The sequence below is a fragment of the Amblyomma maculatum genome, chromosome 6 (assembly GCF_055883805.1).
Source record: "Amblyomma maculatum isolate TAMU_Amacu chromosome 6, ASM5588380v1, whole genome shotgun sequence".
Classification (NCBI taxonomy): Eukaryota; Metazoa; Arthropoda; class Arachnida; order Ixodida; family Ixodidae; genus Amblyomma; species Amblyomma maculatum.
Window position 1 is genome coordinate 95,326,934 of NC_139349.1, and position 26,912 is coordinate 95,353,845.

The 26,912-nt window shown below is 48.6% G+C and overlaps 4 non-coding genes and 1 pseudogene across 4 annotated transcripts; 4 read left to right on the forward strand and 1 right to left on the reverse strand.

Annotated features, from left to right (window-relative positions):
• Positions 1-4,175: 4,175 nt before the first annotated feature.
• LOC146186317 (uncharacterized) lies at positions 4,176-5,936 on the reverse strand (annotated as a pseudogene).
• Positions 5,937-13,117: 7,181 nt separating this feature from the next.
• On the forward strand, positions 13,118-13,189 carry TRNAT-UGU (transfer RNA threonine (anticodon UGU)). Its single transcript has one exon. It is a non-coding gene; the product is annotated as a tRNA-Thr (tRNA).
• Positions 13,190-23,694: 10,505 nt separating this feature from the next.
• Positions 23,695-23,766, forward strand: TRNAT-UGU (transfer RNA threonine (anticodon UGU)). Its single transcript has one exon. It is a non-coding gene; the product is annotated as a tRNA-Thr (tRNA).
• A 144-nt stretch (positions 23,767-23,910) lies between these two features.
• TRNAT-UGU (transfer RNA threonine (anticodon UGU)) lies at positions 23,911-23,982 on the forward strand. The gene has a single exon. It is a non-coding gene; the product is annotated as a tRNA-Thr (tRNA).
• A 144-nt stretch (positions 23,983-24,126) lies between these two features.
• Positions 24,127-24,198, forward strand: TRNAT-UGU (transfer RNA threonine (anticodon UGU)). Its single transcript has one exon. It is a non-coding gene; the product is annotated as a tRNA-Thr (tRNA).
• The last annotated feature ends 2,714 nt before the right edge of the window (positions 24,199-26,912 follow it).

The window sequence follows — 26,912 nt, forward strand, 5'->3', positions numbered from 1 at the left end:
CTTAAGGAGTGAAGCGGTCGGGGCGTCGGGTGTTCCTTTTTGACCTACGCAGTGTCACTCCAGCGCCGCCAGTCACCGGTGCCTCGTTTGTACTGTCCTCAGCTTGTGAGCCCGACGGCGTTTGCATGTCAGCGCCCGCTTGACACTGGCTCTCGCTGCTGCCGTGCACTTGAGACTGCGGCTCTCCCGATACGCTTGGGTTGTCTTCAGCCATTGATGCCTCCGTGGGGGCCTCGGGTTTAACTTCCGCTCCTTCCACACTGGTTCTCCTGGTCTTTAGCTGGTCCAGGTGGCGGCGATGTTGCTCCCCATCTGCGGTCTTTACGGTTGTCATGCGCGAGCCCTCGGTGGACTCTATCACACCTGGTTTCCACTTGTCACCTGCTCCGTAGTTCTTGAACCAGATTTCCTTGCGCAGTGGTTTGCCGTTGTTGCAAGCACCTGCAGAGGGAAAAGGTCGTGACACGATATTGTGTAGTAAACAGCGCGGCTCGTAACCGAGAAGCATGGAGGCCGGGGTTTTCCCGTTTAGATGGGGGGTACGCCGATAATGAGACAGAATGTGGTCCAGGCGTGCTTGCAGACTACCGTGCGTGTTCTTGCTTAGTCCTTGCTTCACAGTACGTACCGCCCTTTCCGCCAGGCCGTTAGACTGCGGCTTGTAAGGAGCTGTCCGCAAATGAATGATGCCATTGCGCCTCATATATGCCCTGAACTCCTCACTACTAAACTGCGGCCCGTTATCAGTCACGAGAGTCCTTGGAAAGCCGAATCAGCTGAACATTGTCTGCAGTGCTTCAATTGTTTTCATTAAAGTGGCAGTCTTCATAGCAGCAACCTCGATCCATTTCGTATGAGAATAGACCACAACCATCAACATGTGACCTTCCAAGGGCCCCGCAAAATCGACATGGATTCTAGACCAGGGCTCTTCCGTTTTCGGCCAAGGAACGGGTTGTTGGGCCGCGGGCATGCTGCCGCATTCTATGCATGTTGGACACGCGTTGACAAGCTTCTCAATGTCCCGATCGAGTCCTGGATACCAGAATACAGACCGAGCCAAGTTCTTCATGGCCGTTATACCTTGATGCGCGTCATGCAGTATACGCAGCATTGGTAGCCTCGCAGCCGTCGGAATTACCGCACGATGACCCCAGTATACAATTCCATGGCTGCAAGTCAGTTCGTCCTTCCTGTGCATATATGCGCGTAATGGCTCCTGACTGGGCTGCCAGTATCGTCATAGAGAAAGAGATTGGTAAAGAGCGGACACTCCCATAGGGCCCAGCGGCCCATTTGACTTATTTGACTGTAGTGCACAAAGCGGCCGGCGGCAACTACTTCCGGTCTTGCTGAAAGGCGCGCGATTTGAATGCTAGCCACGCGCTGCGCCCTTCCCTGCCCTTTTGGCGCATTATTTTGGTTTTAAATGGTCTGCTAATGTTTCTATTTATATTCAGCATTCTTAACAGGAAAAATAGCTTCCCAGTTCTCTAAACTGGCCATCAACGCAGCTGCGCCCCAGCCTTTGCAAAACAGTATTGCAGAAAAGACGCCAAGTGCTTTGTGAAATTAATTTATTTTGCTGCATATAAAACACAAGAGATGCAACAGATGGAGACGGATGCATTGACAATACTTGACACACATTAGGCGATGTGCACAATACAGAAAAAAAAATACACAAGGTGAGAAACAGCATTTAGGTAGAGACAAAAATAGCATAACTGATTTCCGAATTATTGCAAATGATAAGAAAACAGGCAGTATACATTAACTACACAGCCCCAGTCGCGGCTACCTTAGCAAGGGTAGCTTGTATTTTCCAGGACAGAGAGGAGTACCGACGCTTGAGGGAAGGCTACACCATTCACTCGTCACATCTGCCGTGCTTCGGCTGCAGTCCGTGGGTCCATGCAGTGCTGTTGGAAAAGGAATGAACATGATGCAGAAGGTTGCAATGAAATGTAAGGCCACTGCACCGCGCACACATCTGTGCATGTGGGTGGGTAATGGTCCAGAACAGAAAAGCTGTCATTCGTAAAATTGATACAAAAGCTACTCTTGCAACGTAGAGGTCAGGAAATGCAGGCTAACCGAACCTATCTCAAAATGCATTTCTACAGAGCGTGAAATGACAGCCACTAAACTAATAATATTCCTCAAGAGCACTGAACAGCTGAAGCAATGAAGCTTGCCGCATAATAAAACCGCGGCCTGGCCTCACCGCGGCCGGCGAGCACGCCATGTTGGCTTGCCTTGCATACGCGACTTTGTGAAGCGCAGACCACCGCGCTGAGCTAAACTGCCCGAAATGCCTCGCAGTTTTACAAGAATGAAACATTTGTGACCTTGCAGTTGCCCTGTAAAACGCGACAGCACGCAAAACTAGCCGTTCGCAAAACCTCACGCCATGTCACATGTCGTCGCGGCCGGCGAGCCATTTTGGCGAGCGCCTTGTCATGCCTGTTGGCTGCCCTTCACGTGCGACTTTGTGAAGCGCAGACCGCCGTACTGAGCTAAACTGCCTGAAATACTGCGTAGTTTGACAAGAAAGTCAAGAATGAAACATTTCTCACTTTACCGTTGCTCTGCTAAACGCGACACTTAGCAAAACTAGCCGTTCGGTAAACTGCGTCAGCATGGCCGCACCGGCCGGCGAACACGCCATTTTAGCGCAACGGCGTGCCTTGGTGCCTTCACATGCCATTTTGTCAAGCGTGACGAGCTAAACTGTTCGAAATGACGCTGTTTCCCGGGAGCACAACATATTACACCTCGGCGTGGTTGGGAACCGCCAGAGTTACGGCGTAACGAACTGCGCCTGAACAGCCGGCGCGCCTGTTCACGAGCTGCGAAACTTATTGGCACCGGCCGGCGTGGTCAGCATAAACTTCTTGAAATGCAGCGTAGTTAAGCAAAAAACGTTGCTCACCTTGCCGTCGTTTCAAACCGCTGTCGTTCCGCGCAGCAGCCCACGAGAGGTCTGTGCCGTACAAGCGCGGCGAGGCACAATCACCCAACCGCACCCTTCGACAACTTCTTGTCTGCTCCGGCGGGCTACCGCTGCAGCGAGTGCCGTCACGCGCGCCTCCGCGCATGCGCATGTTGGTGCCGCCATCCATCAATCGGCGGCAGCGCAAAAAGTCGCGCGTCATTTCCTGGGGCCAGTTTTCGCCGAGTGACCGCTCTTTACCAATCTCTTTCTCTATGGTATCGTGGCCAGCCATTGTGAATGTATTGGCGGAGTTGCGCGAGGTCGCTATCACTGCCCGTCATCTTGGCCAAATCACTCGCTGAGAGCGGACCAGAATTTAGGTGATCTGTTAGAAGAACGTACTCACGCGCATCATCTTCTGCAATCTTAGCGTTTTGCTTCTCCCGCACAGGCAAACGGCTAAGGGTGTCAGCAGGAATCAGTGCCTTCCCTGGTTTGTACTGAATTTTGTAGTTGTAGGCGCTCAGCAGGAGAGACCAACGCTGAATCCGTGCAGCGGCCATGGCTGGAACGGGCTTGTCGGGGCCGAAAAGGCTCACGAGAGGTCTGTGATCAGTGACGAGCGTGAACTGATTCCCGAGCAGATATTCCCGGAACTTTGCAACACCAAATACTACCGCCAATGCCTCTCTTTCAATCTGCGCGTAATTGCGCTCAGCAGCTGAAAGAGTTCGCGATCGGAACCCGATTGGTAGATCTTGCCCATTTACTCCGTGGTACAGTACGGCGCCAACGCCACACGATGATGCATCGGTTTCCAAGAAAAGGGGCTTACTTGGATCGTAGTGTGCCAAGAACTTTGCTTCCTCTAGCAGCCGCTTCGTTGTCCGGAAAGCGTTATCTTGTCTCGCCCCCCACTTCCAGCGTGCGTTCTTTCTTAGTAGTTCATGCAGCGGCTCCAGAACCATAGCCAAATTTCCCAGAAATGCGTGGTAATAGGTTACAAACCCCAAGAATGCCCGCAGTTCCGCAACGCACGTTGGCTTCGGCATCTTTGCTATGGCGGCAGTGTTATCTGCCTTAGGTAACAACCCGTCCGCGCTTATACGATGCCCCATAAATTCAACTTCTGCTTGCCGAAACTTGCATTTCTGGGGATGCAACTTCACACCATGCTGCCGGAAACGCCTGAAAACTTCACGCAGTGTGTCAGAGTACCAGTGTTTTTCCGCGACTACTACGTCGTCCAGGTAAACTTGAACGCCCGGAATGCCTTGCAGGATGCCTTCCATACGTCTCTGAAAAATTGCAGGAGCAGAGGCTACACCAAACGGAAGTCGATTGTAGCAAAACAGGCCTTTCGGGGTGTTTACGACCAAAAGCTTCCTGGTTTCCTCATCAAGCGGCAACTGATTGTAAGCATCTTTCAAGTCGATAGTGCTGAAGACTTCCCTGCCGTTTAGGTTGGCGAAAATATCCCGTATTTTCGGCAATGGGTACTGCTCCGTAACGCATGCAGAGTTTGCGGTCACCTTAAAATCACCACACAACCGAATGGAACCATTCTTCTTGATCACGGGAGCCAGAGGCGTGGCCCAATCCGCACTGTCGATAGGCGAGAGAATGCCATCTTTAACAAGCCGGTCTATTTCATTAGACACTTGCTCCCGCATTGCGTATGGCACAGAACGAGCTTTGCAGAAACGCGGTTTCGCATTTTCATGCAACCGCAGATGAACTGCGGGACCGTTAATGCGCCCTAGACCTGGCGTAAACAAATCACTGAACTCTTCTAACAGTGCGCTAAGGAAGGTTGGTGCGACAAATCATGCTCACCAGAGGTCGCATCGCTGGCAATGCTGAGGACAGGTCTTCCGCTATGCTCAAATGCGCTGATGATGTCACGTCCGCACAAGTCCGGGCCAGCGCACTGCAACACGGTCAGCATCGCTTCCAAGGTTTTTCCCGCGTACGAGACAGGAAGCTTGAGCTGGCCCTTCACAGGGAGCTTGCCCAGGAAGCAGGACAACTGCAAAGATGACTTGAGTAGCGCAGGCCAGGCATGCCGATGCTTGCAGTAGGTTTTCCACGTAATGATGGAGACCGGCGAGCCTGTGTCTACTTGCATCTTGATCGGAATCCCGCTCCAACGGAATGTGCGAATTATGGGCGTGGTCAAGTTAACAGACGCAGTGTACAAACTAAGTAGACAAAGCTCGTTGCCGTCACTTGACGAGGAATGCTCTTCACAAAGTGCCACTCCTGGTTGTTTCAACGCGCACATTTTAGCTAGGTGCCCTTTCCGTCGGCAGCGAAAACACTCCGCCCGGCGAAACTTGCACTTCTCTGCCTTGTGCTCAGTGCTACCGCAACACGGGCAAGCGTCACCTGGGCTTGTACGTACGAGTTTTGTGGCAATACAGTTGGCCCTGCTGCTTGCTCCTCACGGCATTAATATTGCCATGATCCTTTGTCTTATCCATGTGGTCCGCGTTAAGGGCTGCCATCTCTGCCGCTAACGCTATATCCTCGGCTTCTTTCAGCGTTAGCGAAGCTTTTGACAAGGGTTTCCGCTGAACGCCGGTGTCACGCAGACCGCAAACAAGTCTGTCTCGTAACATCCTGTCCCTTGCATCGCCAAAGTTGCACCTACAGGCTTGCTTCCGAATTTCGGCAATAAAGTCCTTCATTGTTTCGTCCGGACGCTGTCGTCTTGTGAAGAACTTGTACGACTCCGCAATTTCATTGCATTGCGGCGCGAAATGCTCAGTCAGCAGCAGAACCAGCTGCTCGTAGGCTAGCTCTTGAATCTTGACCGGCGCGCAACGTCCTGTTATTATGCCGACTGTTGCTGTACTTAAGGCTGCCGTTAGAAGAGCCCGTCGTTTCTTCGAGTCATCGATTCCGTAAGCTTCAAAATAAATTCCAGACGCACCTGATAGGCTTCCCAACTGTCTTCCGTTTCTTCGAAACCCGGCGGTCCGGCGTGGGCCGCCATGGAGCAGACAGTGCCCGGCTGTGGGCAGCCTCGTCGCCACTGAAGTGAATCGAGAAGTGGTTGGCGAAGAACGAACAAGCTTTATTAAAGGTTAGTAGTATTTATACCCGTTGGCTAGCCACGTCACCGCAGCTACTGTCGTTAACAGTGGCTTAGCCGGTATCTCGGTAGATAAGCACGTGTTCATGCGTCACAACAATTAATGTCTATAGTGCCACTGTGTCATATAGGATGAAGCCAAAGACCTTCGATCAAAGCGCAGCTTGAAAGACTGGCAGCTTAATACGCGAAAAAAAAATATCTGGGTACTGAAATTGCGGAGTGGTCTATCTAGCACTGTGGCCATGCCTTGCCACGTTTAGCTAAGTACTTAAATAGTTCCTTGGGTTTTCATTAGGATTAAGGAGACCTAATTAATGTCTTTAGTGCCACTGTGTCATATAGGATGAAGCCAAAGACCTTCGATCAAAGCGCAGCTTGAAAGACTGGCAGCTTAATACGTGAAAAAAAAATAACTGCGTACCGAAATTGCAGAGTAGTAGTCTATCTAGCACTGTGGCCAGCAAAGTAAATTTTTTTTCCTCGGCCCGTGTCTGGTGGCAGTTACTGATAGCAAGTTTTTCTTCGAGTGATTGCTCAAATGAGGTTTTAAAGCCACCCCGGCGAAACCCCGCATGGAATGCTGGTTGTAATTCTTCCGCTTAAAAATGGCCGCTGCATAGAATAATAAAATTACATCGGCATGACTTATATAGTTCACCAATAAACAAAGATGCCGTGTAAAAGTGGAGGTCGCAGTAAAAGCAGAACGTATGCATCGGATCTTGAAGGGATGTCTTAAACGCGGCTGATGAACCGGGCGGCGAGCAGACGACACGCAGTGAGCGGACGTGTAAGCGTTTGTCAGCGCCCCCTGGATCTCCCGCTCCGGAGCATCGCGGAAAGGCTTCAGAGTCGGCAGCGCGGTCCACACACTTCCACTATTCTAGCCACTGTAACGGAAGTTAAGACCGAGTTTGAAAATCGTCTGGCTATGCGACCAGTAAGTTTTGCAGCGGAATGGGACAGCTTCCAAGAATGGGTCAAATTGTAATCCATAGAAAAAAGCAGGAAGGTGCGGCATAAAGATAAAGAAAAAGAACTGAATGTACAACTTCAGTTTTTTTGAGCATGGAAAGTACTGCGCCAGTAAAAATTTCGCCAGTAAAATACGAGAGCTTAAAAGTGAGCTGGAAACAATCGACAGCGAAAGAAACACAGCGGCTGTCATACGTGCAAGGGCTGAAAAACTTTTGGCTGGAGATGTGCCGACAAAACGAGCGCTAGCAGACGAGAAAAGATACGCCTGCCAGAAAGAAATTAGGAGTGTAATGTATGCCGGCCATACCACTGAAGATGCTAAAGATATTCAGCGTGCAGTAGCAGAGCACTTCAAAGAACTGCTCAGCGCTAAGCTTGAGTCTGTAGGCGGCTTTCAAACAAATTTTCTAAGACTGATGACTGCACTGGATGACGAAAGTAAAGCGCGCCTAGAAACACCAATAACGTTACAGGAGATAGAATCTGCAATAGATGACCTGACACCTGGGAACGCCCCTGGGCCTGATGGTCTAAGCGCTGCCTTCTTTAAAACTTTTCGGCAGTATGCGGCTCAGTTTATGCTCGATGTAATAACTGAAGCTTATGTACGTAATACAGTTCCATTGTCTTTCTCTACATCGCACATTGTTTTAATACCCAAGACAGATGATCCGGAGAAACGACTGTTGGTGGGGTCATATCGACCGATTAGCCTCACAAATGTTGACTACAAGGCGTACATGAAGGTTTTAGCAAAAAGACTGCAAAGCGTAATAAAAAAAATTGGTTGGGTTTCATCAAATCTGCGGCATCAAGGGTCGATCCATTGCCACGAATATACATGTCGCAAGAACCGTATTAGAATGTGTTGATGCACTCGGTGGTCAGATAGCCATGATGCAATTAGATTTGGCGAAAGACTTTGACCGTGTTTCTCACGAAATTCGTTTTTTTTTTCATTTTGGAGCATTCTAACCTTGGTGAAGTCACAGTGGAGGGTGTTAAAATGGCTTATGCGAACTGCACGATCCGTATTATAGTGAATGGGGAACTGACTGACAGCATCGCAGTACGTTCATCGGTAAGGCAGGGCTGCCCGCTCTCACCCCTGCTTTTTGCACTGTATTTAAAGCCACTTTCCCCTTCATGGATCACTGCCTTGTCGTGGCGGAGGGGCTTGCGAAACTCGATGAAGTCGTGAGCTCTGCTGTGTAGGGCCACCCAAGATAGGCAGGTCACGGTAGAGAGTTCTGACAAAATGTGATTCACTGGAGAAGGTAATGGCAACCCACTCCAGTATTTCCTGCCAAGAAAACCCTATGGCCAGTCACAATACCATTAATGATATGGCGCCGGAAGATGAGCACCCCAGGTTGGAAGGCGTCCCACATGTTACTGGGGTTGAACAAAGGGCGATTCCTAGTAGCTCCAGGGCGAATGAAGCGGCTGGGCTAAAGCCCAAAGGACGCTCTGTTGTGGATGTGTCGGGAAGCGACCGGAAAGTCCGATATTGCAAGGAGATATATCACATAGCAAGATGGAATGTAAGATCTATGACGCAAGGTAAACTGGATGTCATCAACCGAGAAATGGACAGATTGAACATTGATATCTTGGATATCAGCGAGCTCAAGTGGACCGGAATGGGAGAATTTAACTCCGGCGACCCTTATGTCTCTTATTCTGGGCACGAATCCAAGAGAAGGAATGGGGTCGCTCTCATAGTAAACAGAAGAATGGGCAAATCAGTGCTAGGGTACAACACCAAAAATGACCGAATGATTTCACTTCGGATCCAAGGTCACCCTTTCAACATAACAGCTATCCAAGTCTATGCACCGACCACTACTGCTGAAGAAGCTGACATTGAGAGATTTTATGCGGACCTACAATGCGCTTTAGACCGCACCCCATCATCAGACGTCGTTTTTCTCATAGGAGATTGGAATGCTAAGGTGGGGAGTGAAGAAATATCTGAAATTATAGGCAAGTTCGGTCTTGGCGAGCCAAATGAAGCTGGGCAGAGGCTAGTAGAGTTTTGTCAAGAAAACAACCTGACCATAGCGAATACTCATTTTCAACATCACAAGAGGCGCCTGTGCACATGGACTTTACCGGACGGTCTGTACAGGAACCAGATGGATTATATTCTTTGCAGGCAGAGATGGAGAAGCGCTATACAGGCAGTAAAAACAAGGCCTGGAACCGATTTTGGCGCCGATCATCAGCTTCTTGTTGCCATAATTAAGCTTCGATTGAGGAAAACGCAGAAAACTAGAAGGCCTGTCAGGTATGATTTGGATCAAATTCCATTAGAATATGCTGTGGAAGTGAGGAATCGATTTCAAGAATTAGATCTAGAAGACAGACAGCCCGAAGAGATGTGGACTGATGTTCATGATATAATACAAGAAGTTGCTACTAAGGTAGTTCCAAAGCAAAAGAAATGCAAGAAAGCAAACTGGTTATCTGAAGAGGCTATGCAAATAGCTGAGGAAAGGAGGATGGCAAACGTTATGGGGGAAAGAGAAAGATACAAGGTTCTCAATGCGGATTTTCAGAAAATAGCAAGGAGAGATAAGAATGCCTTCTTGAACATACAGTGCCAAGCAGTTGAGGACAACAGCCAATTAAAGAACACAAGAGCTCTGTATAAGACAATCAAAGATATCAAAGGAAGCTTCTGTGTTAAGCTGGGCGTGATAAAGGACAAACGAGGCAAGGACCTCACTGAAGCCTCAGAGATAAAGAAGAGGTAGCAGGAATACATAGAAGAACTGTACAGGAAGTACCCGAATGTGCAAACCCAACATAAGACGGTTGTGATTACTGATCTCGAGCCGGGCATCCTGAAGAGTGAAGTTGAATGGGCCTTAGCCAGCCTTGCTAAGAACAAAGCTAGCGGAATTGATGGCATTCCAGCTGAGTTGCTTCAAAACCTCAACCATGATGCTGTTAACATTCTGCATACATTGTGTCAGAAGATTTGGACAACCCTGCAGTGGCCACAGGATTGGAGGAGGTCAGTTTACATCCCCATTCCAAAGAAAGGCAGTGCCAAAGATTGTTCCAACTACCGCACGATCGCGCTTATTTCGCATGCTAGCAAGGTGATGTTGAAAATCCTCCAAGGTAGGCTGCAGCAGTATGTGGATCGGGAGCTTCCGGACGTGCAAGCTGGGTTTCGCAAGGGCAGAGAAACTAGAGACCAAATTGCTAACCTTCGCTGGATCATGGAAAAAGCAAGAGAGTTTCAGAAACCTATCTACTTCTGCTTTATCGATTATGCGAAAGCGTTTGACTGCGTAGATCACAGCAGATTGTGGCAAGCTCTCCAAGAGATGGGAGTTCCAATTCACCTCATCTGTCTCCTCAGGAACCTGTATGAAGGGCAAGAGGCCACAGTCAGAACTGGGCATGGTCTTACTGATTGGTTTCCGATCGAGAAAGGAGTGAGCCAAGGCTGCATACTGTCGCCCTGCCTATTTAACCTATATGCAGAGGGCATCATGAGGAACGCCGGTCTGGACGAGTCTTCAACTGGAGTCAAGATTGCTGGAAAACGTATCATCAATCTTAGATATGCGGATGATACCACTTTAATGGCAGAAAGTGAAGTGGAACTCAAGAGACTTCTGATGCGCGTACAAGAAGAGAGTGAGAAGTTTCGGCTTAAACTGAACATTAAAAAGACAAAGATCATGGCGTCTTGCCCTATCAAGTCCTGGAGCATCAATGGACAAGAAGTGGAAGCTGTGACAGATTTTCTGTTCTTGGGCTCCAAGATTACCACGGAAGGAGACTTCAGCCATGAAATTAGGAGACGCCTGCTTCTGGGAAAGAGAGCAATGGTTAGCCTTGACAGCCTAGTAAAGAGCAGAGACATTAGTCTGCCAACCAAGATCCGTATAACTCGTGCTATGGTCTTTGGTGATGTATGGATGCGAGAGTTGGACTGTGAAAAACGCTGACCGCCGAAGAATTGACGCGTTTGAATTGTGGGGCTGGCGAAGACTCTTGAGAGTTCCTTGGACTGCCAGAAGATCAAATCAGTCGATATTGTCGACCATAAACCCTGACGGCTCATTGGAGGGTCAAATTCCAAAGTTAAAGCTTAGCTACTTTGGTCATCTGATGAAAAGAGAGGAGACGCTGGAGAAAGATTTGATGTTGGGAAAGGTTGAGAGAGGGAGAGAGAGAGAGAGAGTTATTTTAATTGCAACAGGAGATGTCTGCCTGGTGGTAAGCCTAGCATGCTACTCCTGATGAGGGTTGAGGGATGAGGGTGACAGAGTGTGGGAGGGGAAGGGGAAATAAATGAGAAAAAAAAAAGAATCGGTGTCGCAAACTTTCACACGCACATAATCACACACAGATGAGTTTCAAAGGGTATTAATCAACCCTGTGTCCTTCAGAAAAGTTAATAAGGCCTTGGTAGCTCGCGCAGCAGACGATCCGTCGCACCAAAGGTTGAGGGTCGCCGGTGAAGGGGTAGGCAGCGAACGCAATGGTTAGATGGCACCCTCGAGGTACTGCAGATGACGTTATGTGATGTTAGGAAGATAGTGAGAGACCGGAAACCGTGGCATGACATGGTCCATAGGGTCACGAAGAGTCGGACACGACTGAACGACTGAACTGAACTGAACTAAAGCCACTTTGCTTGGCTATCATTGATAGCGATCGCATTTTAGGGTTGAAGCTGCAATCAGCACACGTGAAAATGCTAGCATACGCTGATGGCATAGCAGTGTTTTGTGCAACCAGAAAAATCATCTGTGAAGTCCCGGGTGTGGTCCAAACATTTTGTTATCAAACTGGATGTAAGATCAATTGGGAGAAAAGCTCTGGGTTTTGGCACGGTGATTGGGACGTGGCACCTGATTCCTTCTGTGAGCTGCGATGGTCTGCTCTCCCAACGCGATATCTAGGCGTGCCTTTAGATTGTTATCGAGATCCCAACGTATACTGGATACTGGATGGAAGGAACTTCCAGAGTGAAAGAAAAAGCGGATGCGTGGCAGGGAAGGCAACTCTAAATGTTTTCGCGCGCTTCTATTTGCAATGTTTTTCTTATTTCGAGGCTGTGGTACCTAATAAATGTGTTGTATGTCTCACTATCCTGAAGTCAGAAAATGCACCAAGTTTTTTCTGTTTTTATTTGGGCATCCACATGGGGGAAAAAACCGCCCGGACGAATTTGTTTATTTCTGTTAAAAAGCGCGGGCTTGGCTTTGCACATTTGTTCTTGCGTCAAGTGGTTTCGCGATTTATATTCCTCCGTGATCAAAAAGATATCTTTCTAAGAACTGTGATGCAAGTGCGATTGCAGAGGCTGCTCCCTGAATGGATTGTCATGGGAAAACATGCCTGGTACTGTGACTGGCTACCTGCGCGAGGTTGTTTTTTCGTGCAAGTTGCTGGCAGTGCGGTTTTCTTTTTATTAACTTTACAGTGTTCCCAGAAGAAAACTATATAAAGATCTCATTGCCATGATGCTGTCAGTGCCCTTTTATCGGACATTACACTGTGGAGGCCCAGGGCAGGACGTTTTGAAAAGAGTTAAGATGATGCCCGCGAGGCCATCTGCTAAAACGTTCCTTTCCAAACTTCTCTCTTATACGCTCCCTGGTAAACCCTGGCTGAATGATAAAGGTATCTTCGTCCCATGGACAACAAATTGCCGGTTGCGCAAAAAAACTGGAAACAATTGAGCAAGTTTTTTTAGTGTTGGGATGTTGTCTTTCTACGTCTTCCAAAGGACCATTAAAAAGGAACTTCCCTTAACTCCTTACTAGTGCAGAACGATGATGCGCCTCATGATTTAATTATGCTTCTTGGCTTCCATAGTTTGTGGAAAACACGAATTCAGGTGCGTCACGCGGATATAAATACACGATATGCGCGTGAAAACTTCATTGAAAGTGTGGTGTATATAAGCGAAACTTTCAGGATGCAGCCGGATCCACCACAATGGCACTGTGTGTTTGATGAGTTGGTGCACTTGAAAAGCTTTTAGCCGCGTACGCGTTAGCTCAAGTGTGGTTGACGTGTTTTATCATGCGTATTTTTTGTGTTTGACGGCAATAAAGGAAAAAAAGGCCGCTATAGCTCAGTGGCAGAGCGCTGGTCTTGTAAACCAGTGGTCATGAGTTCGATCCTCACTGGCGGTTGAATTCTTTTCCTCTCCCCTTTTATAAGGCAAATGTAAGTATCGCTTCTACTGCTCTAATGTTGACTCCAATTTAACGACACAACTGTTTACGCGCGTGCGCGCTCCTCTAATCTCTGCTCCTGAAGAAGCGGCTGCACCAAGCGGCGCTATAGCTAAGGATTCTGCTTCCGGCCACGCCAGTGAAAGGACGCAGGATGCAGGGCTCCTCAGGAGCGGCTTCAGCGGCCATGACAGGCCGCGGTAAGAGGACTGCTGAACAGGACAGTACTTATCAAGTTGTTTTGCCTGCACTGCCAACAGGTCGGTTTGTTTTGAATACGGTTTTTTTGCACGCCGATATCAGGGCCCTCCCGTACCGGGTAGAAGATTTACGCGACGCGTTGGCACAGCATTCGCTGATCGCCGATGTTGTTACGATGGGGGCGTATCGGATGAGCCACGCCTGGGCTGTCACTCTCAAGGATTATGAAGCTGTGACCAAGCTTGTTAGTGTAGGTGAGTTGTGTGTGAAAAACGGTCGCTGCTTGGTAATTGACCCGCGAACCAGGATGTGCGGCTGAAACTTCACTGGCTGCTACACAACGTGCCAGACGAGGATGTTCGTGCTGCCTTTGCGCCGTACGGAAAGGTATCCGAAGTTACACGGGAGCGCTGGCGAGTTAAAGGTATGTTAGAAAAGGGCTCAACTACTAGACTCGTCACGCTGAAGCTGAAAGCTGGCATGAAGCTCGACGACCTGCCGCATCAGCTGAATGTTAGCGGTGAGCTGGCGCTCGTTATTGTGCCAGGCAGACCCCCGCTGTGCCTACGCTGCCGGAGTACGGGTCACATCCGCAAAGAGTGCCGGGTTCCTCGCTGCGGAACCTGTCGACGGTTCGGGCATGAAGACAGCCAGTGTGCTCGTACCTACGCTAGCATTGCCGTACGGACCAGCGAAGACTCGTCGGAGTTAATAATGGACGAGGTGGATGCGGAGGAGGCTGCTGACATTAGAGGTCAGTCAACAAAACAGGACGCGCCTTCCATGACTGTTTTAACAAAGCATAAGGTGACGGTGCCGAGTCAAGAAAATGAAACGCGGCAAGCCTTGCAAGATCCGTCGCAGGACCATGAAGGCACGTCAAAGGAAGCATCAGAAGATGTAATCAATTTTTCTGACGCTGAGGAGCATCTCAGTACTGAGCCTCCCTGTACCGATGCCATGGAGGTTGGGCCGGAGACAGCAGCCTTTATTGCCGCGAAACGTCCACACGAGGAAAGCGTCGAGGGTGCTCAGCTGCCAGGTGGTGTTTGTGGTGAGCCGCCGCCGAAAACTTCGGGCATCCGAAGAGCAAAGTTAAGACCGAAGCCGAACTTCTCGACCGACACGCGGCAGGCGGGGAAACCGCCTCCGTAGGTTTTGTAGTGTCCTGAACGATTTGTGGGTCGGCTGCCTACTGACCAGCGTCAGGAACATTCTGCAACCAAGCGGGGCGTGTGTGAGCAAAAATGACAGACGGTGCTTGGACTTCGTTTGTATGCAGCCCGACGTTCTGCAGGGAGGACAATACATGCACACATATGCCACTGTTCTTCAGAAGCGGAGGCCACGCAATCATGAAGGTACGCACCATGCGGGTACGGGCGTCTCTCGCTAATACATGACTCTCAAGCTTAATTCGCCGTTACACATAGCTACTTTGAATGTCAGAGGGCTGGGAGCGAGAAGGCGCCAATGCCAGCTCAGACGCCTCCTTTTAGATAATGATATAGATGTAGCAGCTGTGCAAGAGTCAAAGATTGAGAGCCAAGAAAGCACTGACCGTATGGTGGCTGCTTTTCAAACAAATTTTTATGTGTGTGTATGCCATTCTGTTGGTGTATCGGGTGGATGCCTTTTATTTATAGGTAACACGCTGGGAGTAAGCGTAGAGTCCGTTTTTGCCTGTCCAAGTGGTCGGCTTTTGGTTACTGATTTTAGCTACTGTAATTTATGCTGGCGTGTGTTGTGTTTGTATGCTCCCAAATTCAGAACGCGAACGTGAATTGTTTTTTGAGTCTATTGAATCGTGGTTGAAGGTCGACAAAATCTTGCTTGTACGTGGTGACTACAACTGTGTGTGCACACCTATGGACCGAGCGGCGAAGTGTAAACCTCGAAGAGACAGAAGCTCCGAGCAGTTGAATGCACTTGTGCATGAATACGGCCTTGAGGATGTTGGTAGTGTGTTCTCCACTGGAAACCAACCAGAGTTCACGCACTTTCAGCGAGATAGCCATGCTAGATTGGACAGGGTGTATGCCTCGGTTGATCTTGTTTCCCTATGTACTGCATATGAGGTCAAACCTGTGTCTTTCAGCGATCATTGTCTCTTGAGTGCAGTGTTCGGTAGGGCAGGAAAGAAATCGCGCTTTAACTGGTACCTATGGAAACTGAATGCCAAACTTCTCGCCGATGAAGAGTTCCGTACGGAAGTTAAGACCGAGTTTGAAAATCGTCTTGCTATGCGACCAGTAAGTTTTGCAGCGGAATGGGACAGCTTCAAAGAGTGAGTCAAATTGAAATCCATAGAAAAGAGCAGTAAGGTGCGGCATAAAGAGAAAGAAAAAGAAAAAGAACTGAATGAACAACTTCAGTTTTTTTTTTACCATTCAAAGTACTGTGCCAGGGCATTTCGCCAGTAAAATACGAGAGATTAAAAGGGAGCTGGAAACAATCGACAGCGAAAGATACACAGCGGCTGTCATACGTGCAAGGGCTGAGAAACTTTGGGCTGGAGAAGTGCCGACAAAACGAGCCCTAGCAGATTAAAAAAGATACGCCTGCCAGAAAGAAATAAGGAGTATAAGGTATGCCGGCCATATCACTGAAGATGCTAAAGATATTCAGCATGCGGTAGCAGAGCACTTCAAAGAACTGCATAGCGCTAAGCTTGAGACTGTAGGCGGCTTTCAGACAGATTTTCTAAGACTGATGCCTGCACTGGATGACGAAAGTAAAGCGCGCCTAGAAACACCGATAACGTTGCAGGAGATAGAATCTGCAATAGATGACCTGACACCTGGGAAAGCCCCTGGGCCGGATGGTCTAAGCGCTGCCTTCTTTAAAACTTTTCAGCAGTATGCGGCTCAGTTTATGCTCGATGTACTCACTGAAGCTTATGAACGTAATACTGTTCCATTGTCTTTCGCTACATCGCACATTGTGCTAATACCCAAGACAGATGATCCGGAGAAACGACTGTTGGTGGGGTCATATCGACCGATTAGCCTCACCAAAGACTACAAGGTGTACATGAAGGTTTTAGCAAAAAGACTGCAAAGCGTAATAAAAAAAAACTGGTTGGGTCTCATCAAACGTGCGGCATCAAGGGTCGATCCATTGCCACGAATATACATGTCGCAAGAACCGTACGAGAATGTGTCGATGCACTCGGTGGTCAGATAGCCATGATGAAGTTAGATTTGGCGAAAGCCTTTGACCGTGTTTCTCACGAAATTCTTTTTTTCATTTTGGAGCATTCTAACCTTGGAAAAGTCATAGTGGAGGGTGTTAAAATGGCTTACGCGAACTGCACGACCCGTATTATAGTGAATGGTGAACTGACTGACAGCATCGCAGTACGTTCATCGGTAAGGCAGGGCTGCCCGCTCTCACTCCTGCTTTTTGCACTGTATTTAGAGCCACTTTGCTTGGCTATCATTGATAGCGATCGCATTTTAGGGTTCAAGCTGCAATCAGCACACGTGAAAATGCTAGCATATGCTGATGACATAACAGTGTTTTGTGCAACTAGAAAGAGCATCTGTGAAGTTACGGGTGTCGTCCAAACATTTTGTGATCAAACTGGATGTAAGATCAATTGGGAGAAAAGCTCTGGGTTTTGGCACGGTGATTGGGACGTGACACCTGATTTCTTCTGTAAGCTGCGATGGTCTGCTCTCCCAACGCGATATCTAAGCGTGCCTTTAGATTGTTATCGGGATCCCAACGTGCACTGGATGGAAGAAACATCCAGAGCGAAAGAAAAAGCGGATGCGTCGCAAGGAAGGCAACTCTCAATGTTTTCGCGCGCTTCTATTTGCAATGTTTTTCTTATTTCGAGGCTGTGTTGCCTCATCAATGTGTTGTGTGTCTCACGAACCTCAATTCAAAAAATTCACCGCGTTTTTGCTGTTTTTATTTGGGCATCCACATAGGAAAAAACCGCCCGGACGAATTTGTTTATTTCTGTTAAAAGGGGCGGGCTTGGCCTTGCCCATTTGTTCTTGCGTCAAGTGGTTTCGCGATTTATATTCCTGTGTGATCAAAAAGATACCTAAGAACTGTGATGCAAGTGCGATTGCAGAGGCTGCTCCCTGAATGGATTGTGTCATATGAAAGCATGCCTGGTACTGTGACTGGCTACCTGCGCAAGGTGTTTTTTCGTGCAATTGCTGGAAGTGCGGTTTTCTTTTGATTACCTTTTCAATGTTCCCAGAAAAAAACTATAATTATCTCATTGACGTGATGCTGCCGGTGTCTTTTTATCGGGCATTACACTGTGGAGGCCCAGGGCAGGACGTTTTGAAAAGAGTCAAGAAGATGCCCGTGAGGCCATCTGCTAAAACGTTCCTTTTCGAGCTTCACTCTAATACGCTCCCTGTTAAAACCTGGCTGAATGAAAAAGGTATCTTCGTCCCATGGACAACAAATTGCCTGTTGTGCAAAAATCCGGAGACGATTGAACACATCTGCTTACAGTGTTGGGATGCTGTCTTTCTATGGGACGTCCTCCAAAGGACAATTAAAAAGGAACTTCCCCTAACTCCGTACGGTATCAGATTCCTACCAGTGCAGAACGATGATGCACCTTATGATTTAATTATGCTTCTTGGCCTCCATAGTTCGTGGAAAACACGAATGCAGGTGCGTCACGCAGATATAAATACACGATCTGCGCGTGAAAACTTCATTGAAAGTGCGGTGTATATACGCGAAACTTTCAGGATGCAGCCGGATCTACCATAATGGCAATGTCTATTTGATGAGTTGGTGAACCTGAAAAGATTTTAGCCGCGTACGCGTTAGCTCAAGTGTAGTTCACGTGTTTTATCATGTGTACTTTTGTTTTGTTTTTCACGGCAATAAAGAAAAAATCAAGCCGCTATAGCTAAGTGGCAGAGCGCTGGTCATGTAAACCAGCGGTCGTGAGTTCGATCCACACTGTCGGCTGAATTTTTTTCGTCTCCCCTTTTATAAGGCAAATGGAAGTATCGCTTCTAGTGCGCTAATGTTGACTCCAGTTTAACGACACAACTGTTACGCGCGTGCGCGCTCCTCTGATCTCTGCTCTTGAAGCAGTGGCTGCACCAAGCGCCGCTATAGCTCAGTGGCGTATTTTGTTGAACAAGTGTATAAACTAACAGAAATTTTAAAGCAGCAAGACGCTGCGGAGGAGGTCTTGAGTGTGATGGGCGAACTTGTGGTAATGAAAGCTCATTAGACACGGTTGTCAGCCAAGGGGCATAGCAACTACGATCTTTTACTGATGCATTATTTGTACCAATTCATGCAATAAAGAAAAAAAAAGCCGCTATCTGGTCGTGAGTTCAATCCTCACTGGCGGTTAAATTTTTTTCCTCTCCCCTTTTATAAGCAAAATGTAAGTGTCGCTTCTCATGCGCTAATGTGTTGACTCCAGTTTAACGACACAACTGTTTACGCGCGAGCGCGCTCCTCTAATCTCTGCTCCTAAAGACTTGGCTGTACCAAGCGCCGCTATAGCTCAGTGATTCGACTTCCGGCCACTGAGCGTGACGAACGTTGGCATCATGAGCTCCGAAGGAGCGAATTGAGCGGCCCGGTTGGTCCGCGGTATTAGGAGTGCGAGCAACGATGCCAAGGATTACCAAATGATTCTGCCACATCTGCCATCAGGTTCAACTGTTTTACACACTGTTTTTTGCGTGGGGATGTTTAGCTAGGCCTTATCGTGTGGAACATTTTCAAGATGCACTCGAACGTGTGTCACTGCTGCCGGAAGTTGTCGCCCTTGGGGCTTATTAGATGGACCACCTGCGGACGGTAACCTTCAAAGATGAAGAAGGAAAAAAGAAGATTGTGCAGGTCCAAGAATTCGACGGGAAGGAGCGACGGTGGGTCGTGATTGACCCTTGCAATCAGGCCGTGCGTCTGAAACTGTACTGGCTGTTACACGGCGTGCGCGATGAAGGCGTGCGAGTGGCCCTGTCTCCGTTCAGAAAAGTAACGGAAGTAACCAGATACAAGTGACGGGTGAATGGCTCCGTTTACAAGAAGTCCACGACTCTCTCCGTAACGCTAAAGTTACACGCAGGCGTCGCCGTTCAAGATTTGCCGCTCCAGCTACGCGTTTCTGAGGACGTTGCTCTCGTGTATGTCCCGGGCAGGGCCCCGCTTTGCCTCCGGTGTCGCGGAACTGGGCATATACGCCGAGAGTGCCGCGTTCCATGTAGTGGGTTGTGTCGCCGCATTGGACACGAGGAGACCCAGTTTGTGCGTACATACGCGAATGTTGCGGGCCCGGCTCGCAAAGATGATGTGGTGGACCACTTGATGGATGCAGCCGATGCCGTGGAAACGACGCTGGAAGGCAGTGAAGAGACCAAGTGTGAGAAAACGCCCCTAGAAAAATTCGCGGCGGCGGAGGAGCTTCCAGATAGAACTGTAGAAGCAACGCCAACTGCTGCGGGCGCAACACCTGAGAGAGAGGCGAAGGCAGTGAAACCTCTTGCCTTAGACACACCAGTAACTCTACAGGAGGCTTCCACGAGAGAACCTCGAGACGTGGACATGGCAGCGGCTACCAGCATGCGTGCAAAGCGGGCACATGAGGACGTCAATGAGTGTGAAGCTGGCAGGAATGCGAACGGCAACGGGGAGCAACCGACGAAGGCCAACCTGATCCGTCGTCAGAGCTTCAAACCGAGGCTAAACATCCCCCCAGACCGGAAAACTCCGTCATCAACGCCTCCGCCTTAGCGGGGGCGAGTTTTTCAATGCAGCTCTGATGTCCCGGTCGGTGATCGGGACTAAAGAACGTTTGAGACCTGTGCTGTATACTGCAACTGGCATCGCTTCCCGACACGAAACTTTTGGTGTATTACTATGTTGCTCTGCATTATAAGTGTGAGTAGAATGACCGCCGTCTTCTTTCTTTAAAATGGCTCGTCCCTTTGAAACTTGCCTGCGCCTAGCAACGCTTAATGTGAGGGGCCTCTCAACGCGCAGACGGCAACAGCATGTTAAATAGGCTAATACTAGGTAACGATATCGACTTACTTGCAATACAGGAAAGAAAAATTGAAAGTGATGAGCACACAGATCGAATGGTCGAAGTTTTTCGCAGCAGGTACAACGTATGTGTAAGCCACGCGGTTCAAAAATCTGCCGGGTGCATTATTTTAATCCGCAGGGCTATTAGCCAAGTTGAAGCTGTGATAACGTGTGGAACGGGTAGATTAATAGTGTGTGATTTTCTTTTTGACAAAACTCCATGGAGAGCGGTGTGTGTTTACGCTCCGAATAAGCGTGCGGAACGTGGGTGTTTTTTTTTAATACATTGAATCGTACCTGGCTTGTGAGAGGCGTATATTATTGCTTGGTGACTTCAATTGTGTATGCAGACCAGAGGATAATTCAATCAAAAACGTTGTGCGTGACACTAGCGCCGAGGTACTTTTGAGAATAGTTAATGAGAATGAGTTAGAGGACGTTGGCAATGTGCTCATACCTGAAGGCCAAGCGAATTATAAGCACTTTCAAGGTACTTCGCATACTAGACTTGATCGCATTTACGTAAGTACCTGTTGCGACTGTCCCAATGTGTTTCAGTTACAAGTGTGAGCATGTCAGCTTTAGTGACCATTCTTTAGTTATGGTCACATTTGGCAGAAAGGAGAAAATCACCAAATTCAATTGGGAACTGCAGAAGTTTAATGCTAAATTATTAGATGATGAAACATATGTTAATCAAGTAGAAGAACGTATTACAAACCTATTACTGGGCAATGTGTGTGACTTTGTGCAAGCTTGGGAATTGTTTAAGTGTGACATTAAAGTAGCCGCAATAAACGGAGCAAGTGCCTTGCGGTTTAAGGAAAGAGAACGCGAAAAATATCTGCGTGGCGAACTAGACTATATGCTAAGCGTAGAAAGCATCGATCCGGGAAAATTTAAAAAAGAAATAAAAGAAACAAAGAGCAAACTAGGAGTGATCGATGAAGACAGGTATCGCGTCGCGATGATAAGGGCGCAGGCCGAGAGGCTGTGGTGTGGGGAAACGCCCACTAAGCGGGTGCTCAGTGGTGGCGTAGCAATGTTACAACTGGACCTGCACAAGGCCCTTGATCGAGTTGGGCATGATATCTTGTTTGCACTTTTGGAGCATGCACATGTGGGGAGTGTAATCACAAACGGTGTTAAAATTATTTACAAAGAGTGCGTTGCAAAGTTAGTCATAAATAGTAAATTGAGTGAATGCATACCGGTGCTATCCTCTGTTCGACAAGGTTGTCCATTGTCGCCCCTTCTCTTTGCCTTATACTTGGAACCTTTCTGTTTAAGGCTTCTCTCCAGCAAAGCTATTACAGGGTACACATTTTTCAATGTTGGAGTTAAGGTCCTAGCCTACGCTGATGACATTGCAGTGTTGTGGGCGGACCAAGACAGTGTAAAGGAAGTTTCCAAAGAAGCTGTGGAGTACTATAAGGCTACTGGCAGTGCAATTAACTGGACTAAATATTTAGGTTTCTGGTATGGAGACTGGGAACACACACCGAAACACTTTTGTAACATCATATGGGTGATAAAACCGGGAAAATACCTTGGTGTACCACTTGATCAGCACAAGAACATGAAAGAGTACTGGGAGGAAGAAACGCAGCGAGTTAAAAATAAAACAAACAAGTGGGGAGGACACAACTTTTCCATGTTTGCAAGAGCTGCTGTGTGTAACGTATTCTTGGTTGCCAAGATATTTTATGTTCAAGCTTTATCGATGACAAGAGCGTCTGTACAGTCGAGCGCGATTTGAAGGTTATCGCGCGAGCGTCGACCAGCCTAGCACTCCAGGCACCTGGCGGCCGGGTTCGCAACAGGGAAAATCATAATTTCGCACTCTTCTCTCCCTCGTTCGCTGTTCCAAACAACATTATATACCCCCGCGACAAACTCACCGTCCTTTCTTTCTATTCTAAGCTTTCCATTTATTGCGATAAAGTGTCCAATTTCAGATAATACCAAAGAATACGTCGTGCGCACTACTATCACTGCCCGTTCGCAGAACCAAAAAAAAATAAAAATAAAACTGATAGCCCAGTGGGGAGTGACAGCTACTGAAGGAACAGCAAAAAGAGTGAGGGAAGCTGGCCTGATACCTCCCTCGCCTCGGCAGAGAATTCTGGGCCAGGGCGCTGTTCATGTTTCCAGTCGACGCTCGCGCGATAACCTTCAAATCGCGCTTGACTGTGCAGAAACTTCACCGTGTATTTGCAACGTTTATATGGGTATCCACATGGCAACGCACGAACCGGTGCAATCAGTTTCACGCAGTTCAGAATGGGGGCCTTGTGTTGACGCATCTGTTTCTTAAGCAAATTGTGACTAGATTTTCGTTTCTGTGTGAGCAATGTGACAACTTTCTTCGGACTGTAATCAAAGTGAGATTACGCGAGTCACCGCCTCATTACGTCGTATCTGCTTTTTCAAAACCGGTGGCATTAAGCCCCTTTTTGCGGGAAGTAGTTTAATCTTTTCGCATACTTAAGGCAAGGCTCTCAACTGAATATCTGTCAATTGTGCCGCGGAAGAAGTTGTATAAGGATCAGCGGGATGTGTTTTTGGCAGTGCCAGTGTACCGCGTTGTGTATAATGTAGGGTCTGAGCGTGACGTTTTGAAAAGGGTAAAACGTATGCCTGTCTGAGCTGGTGCAAAATCATTCTTTTTTCAATTGCATTCCGCCACTCTTCCAGTCAAACCACGGCTGCAGAACAAAGGGCTTTTTGTACCTTGGTCTATTAACTGCATTATTTGCAGGAAAACCGAGACCACTGAACACATCTACTTGGAGTGCCATAACTCAGTTTTCCTCTGGGACATCTTGAAGCGAACCTTAAAAAAGGAATTGCCAATAACGCGATTCGGAACTCGATATCTTCCATGCGCTGACCCTGAAGGAGTACCGAGTGACTTGCTGATGCTAATACGTATGCATAGCCTATGGAAAACGCGTATGGATGTCAGGCATGAGCGCACCGTTGTACACCCCGCTCGACACTACTTCATCGAGAGCGTGGTATACCTGAGAGAAATTCTGCGTGCGCAAGATAGTTCTACGGAATGGCTACCTGTACTGGACCAGCTGGCTTCAGTAAAGCCCTTTTAAATCTAGCGCTTTAGGCGGAATGTGCCTAGGGCTTTTAGCATTCCTTTTGTTTTGCTTTGTTTTTGTGTATTCAGAGTGTATGCTGTGTGATTGAAAATTGGTAATAAAGAAAGAAAGGCCGCTGTAGCTCAGTGGCAGAGCGCTGGTCTTGTAAACTAGCGGTCGTGAGTTCGACCCTCACTGGCGGCTGAATTTTTTTCCTCTCCCCTTTTATAAGGCAAACGTAAGTATCGCTTCTAGGGCGCTAATGTTGACTCCAGTTTAACGACACAACTGTTTACGCGCGTGCACGTTCCTCTAATCTCTGCTCCTGAAGCCGTGGCTGCACCAAGCGCCGCTATAGCTCAGTGGCAGAGCGCTGGTCTTGTAAACCAGCGGTCGTGAGTTCGATCATCACTGGCGGCTGAATTTTTTCCCACTCCCCTTTTATAAGGCAAACGTAAGTATCGCTTCTAGTGCGCTAATGTTGACTCCAGTTTAACGACACAACTGTTTACGCGCGTGCACGTTCCTCTAATCTCTGCTCCTGAAGCCGTGGCTGCACCAAGCGCCGCTATAGCTCAGTGACAGAGCGCTGGTCTTGTAAACCAGCGGTCGTGAGTTCGATCATCACTGGCGGCTGAATTTTTTCCCACTCCCCTTTTATAAGGCAAACGTAAGTATCGCTTCTAGTGCGCTAATGTTGACTCCAGTTTAACGACACAACTGTTTACGCGCGTGCGCGCTCCTCTAATCTCTGCTCCTGAAGTAATGGCTGCACCAAGCGCCGCTATAGCTCAGTGGGGCATTCTGCTTCTGGCCATGCTAGCGAACGGACGCAGGATGCAGGGCTCCACAGAAGCAGCTTCAGCGGTCCAGCAGGGCCGCGGTAACAGGAATACTGCCTCGGACAACGAGTACCAAGTTGTTTGGCCTAGTTTGCCAACAGGGCATTTAGTTTTGAACGCGGTTTTACTACACTGTGATGTTAGGGCCCGCGCGTACAGGGCGGAAGAATTCCGCGACGCGCTCGCCGAGTTATCGCTCTTGCCGGATGTGATTGCCCTCGGAGCCTACAGCATGAGCCATGTGTGGGCGGTGACTTTGAATGACGAAGAAGAGGTAAAAAAGATAGTCGACAAGGGCGAGCTTCAAGTCAAAAAGTGCCGATGTATTGTGATTGATCCTAACAACCAGTACGTTCGCATGAAAGTACATTGGCTGCTGCACAGCATTCCAGATGAAGACGTACGGCTTGTCTTCACGCCTTACGGGAAGGTCACAGACGTCGGCCGAGAGCGTTGGTGTGTGCATGGCCTGGCTGATAAGGGTTCAACTACAAGACTGGTCACCTTGAAGTTGAAGCCGGACGTGAAGCTCGACGACCTGCCACACCAGGTGAGCGTCGCCGGCGAGTTGGCCCTCGTGGTCGTGCCAGGCAGGGCTCCACTCTGTCTTCGGTGCCACGGCACGGGCCACATTTGTCGTGACTGTCGCATTCCCAAGTGCAGTGCGTGCCGACGATTTAGTCAGAGCAGCCGGTGCGAACGGACATATATGCCAACGTAGCAGGAACGACAACCAGCTAAGACGCCTCAAACCTACTTATGGAGGAGGTGGACATGGAAGAGGCAGCATCGGCGGCAAGTCTAACAGCGGAGGTCGCCGGAAAGGCAGCGGTACCACTGCCGCAGCAGGAGCTGCCCAGAGCTGAAGCGGTCGCGGCAGAGCACCAACGACCTCCTTCACAGGACTGTTCAACTGTTGCGAGCGCCGAGTTGAAAACCTTAGTTGGTTCTGAGCCGCCTCCCGGCACTTCAGAACCTGAGGTTATGGAAACCCCTACAAGTTCAGCCTGCCCGCCGGTGGGGAAACGACCACACGATAATACCCTCAGCGTGGAGAAGCAGGAGGACGGGGGGGGGGGGGGGGGCGGAGACGAGCCGCCGACTAAAGCCACAGGTATGCGGAGGCATACCTTGAAGCCGCGACCGAACGTGTACCTGTCGAAACTCGGCAGGCGGGCAAACCGCCTCCGTAAGCGTGTTCTGGATAGCTTAGGTGGTTGGGGGGTTTTCGTAAACGCCATGGCTGTCACCCTAAGCGGTTCGTTGTTTGTATTTGTACCAGGAAAGGGGCGTCAAGGTTACACTGATTGTCGTTTTTGTACGGGCGGGTTTATTTTCATTTTTTTATTTTTTTATTTTTTGCTGTCCGTCGACGTGTTTATCACTACTGTATTATGAACACACACCCTCGGGCTGTTGTAACGGGCACCATTCTAACGTGTAGCCATGGCGGCTAGTATCGAAAGAGCGCTACGGGTAGCGACGTTAAACGTACGGGGCCTCGGAGCAAGAAGACTGCAATGTCAACTGAGTCGCCTTCTGTTAGATAATGGCTTGCATATAGTGGGAGTTCAAGAGACAAAAATTGAGAGCCAGGAGCTCACGGACCGAATGGTGTCCAATTTTTAAACTCATTTTGATGTATTTCTCACGCGATTGGTGGATCAGATGGTTGCGCCATATTTATACGGAAAAGCTTTGGCATCACAGTGCAGGCAGTGTTTTCATGTGACAGTGGGCGCCTCTTAGTGGCTGATGTAGTGTCCGGCGAATTGGAGTGCCGCGTTATCTGTGTACTATATGCGCCGAATATTGACATGGAGCGGCGGTCCCTCTTTGAACGCTTTGAGGCATATATAAACTGTCAGAAAGTGGTTATACTGCTAGGCGACTTTAACTGTGCGTGCAATGTTGACGACCACGCAAAATGTTCGCGTGTTCGTGACAAGAGTGCAGAATTGTTGAACACGTTGGTGAATGAATATGACCTTGAAGATATTGGTAGCGGTTTTGCCAGCGTTACTCGTCCGCAGTTTACCCACTTCCAGCGAGACAGCCACGTAAGGCTATAGACAGATTGTATGTCTCTGCGGAATTGGTGCCCTGGTGTAGTGAGTACGAAGCAAAACCCGTCGCATCTAGTGATCACTGCTTGGTAACTGCCACATTTGGTAAGACGCAGAGCAAACGAACCTTTAGCTGCGACTTGTGGAAAATGAATGCGCAGCTTTTGGATGATGAAGCTTTCGTCGACAAAGTAACGAAAGAACTGAAACATGCGACTACAGGCGAGCCAGTAAGCTGCGCCATTCGTTATGAAGAGTTTAAGCAGAAAGTAAAAACAGCTATTGAAAGAAGTGTCATCCGACGCGAGCAGAAAGAAGCAGAAACAAAGCTTCGCCATCAACTGAAGCTTTTTGTTGCCATGGAGAATGCCGAACCTGGTCTGTATGTTAACGAAATAAAGGAAGTGAAAACTGAACTTGAAAGGATAGATACGGAAAAATA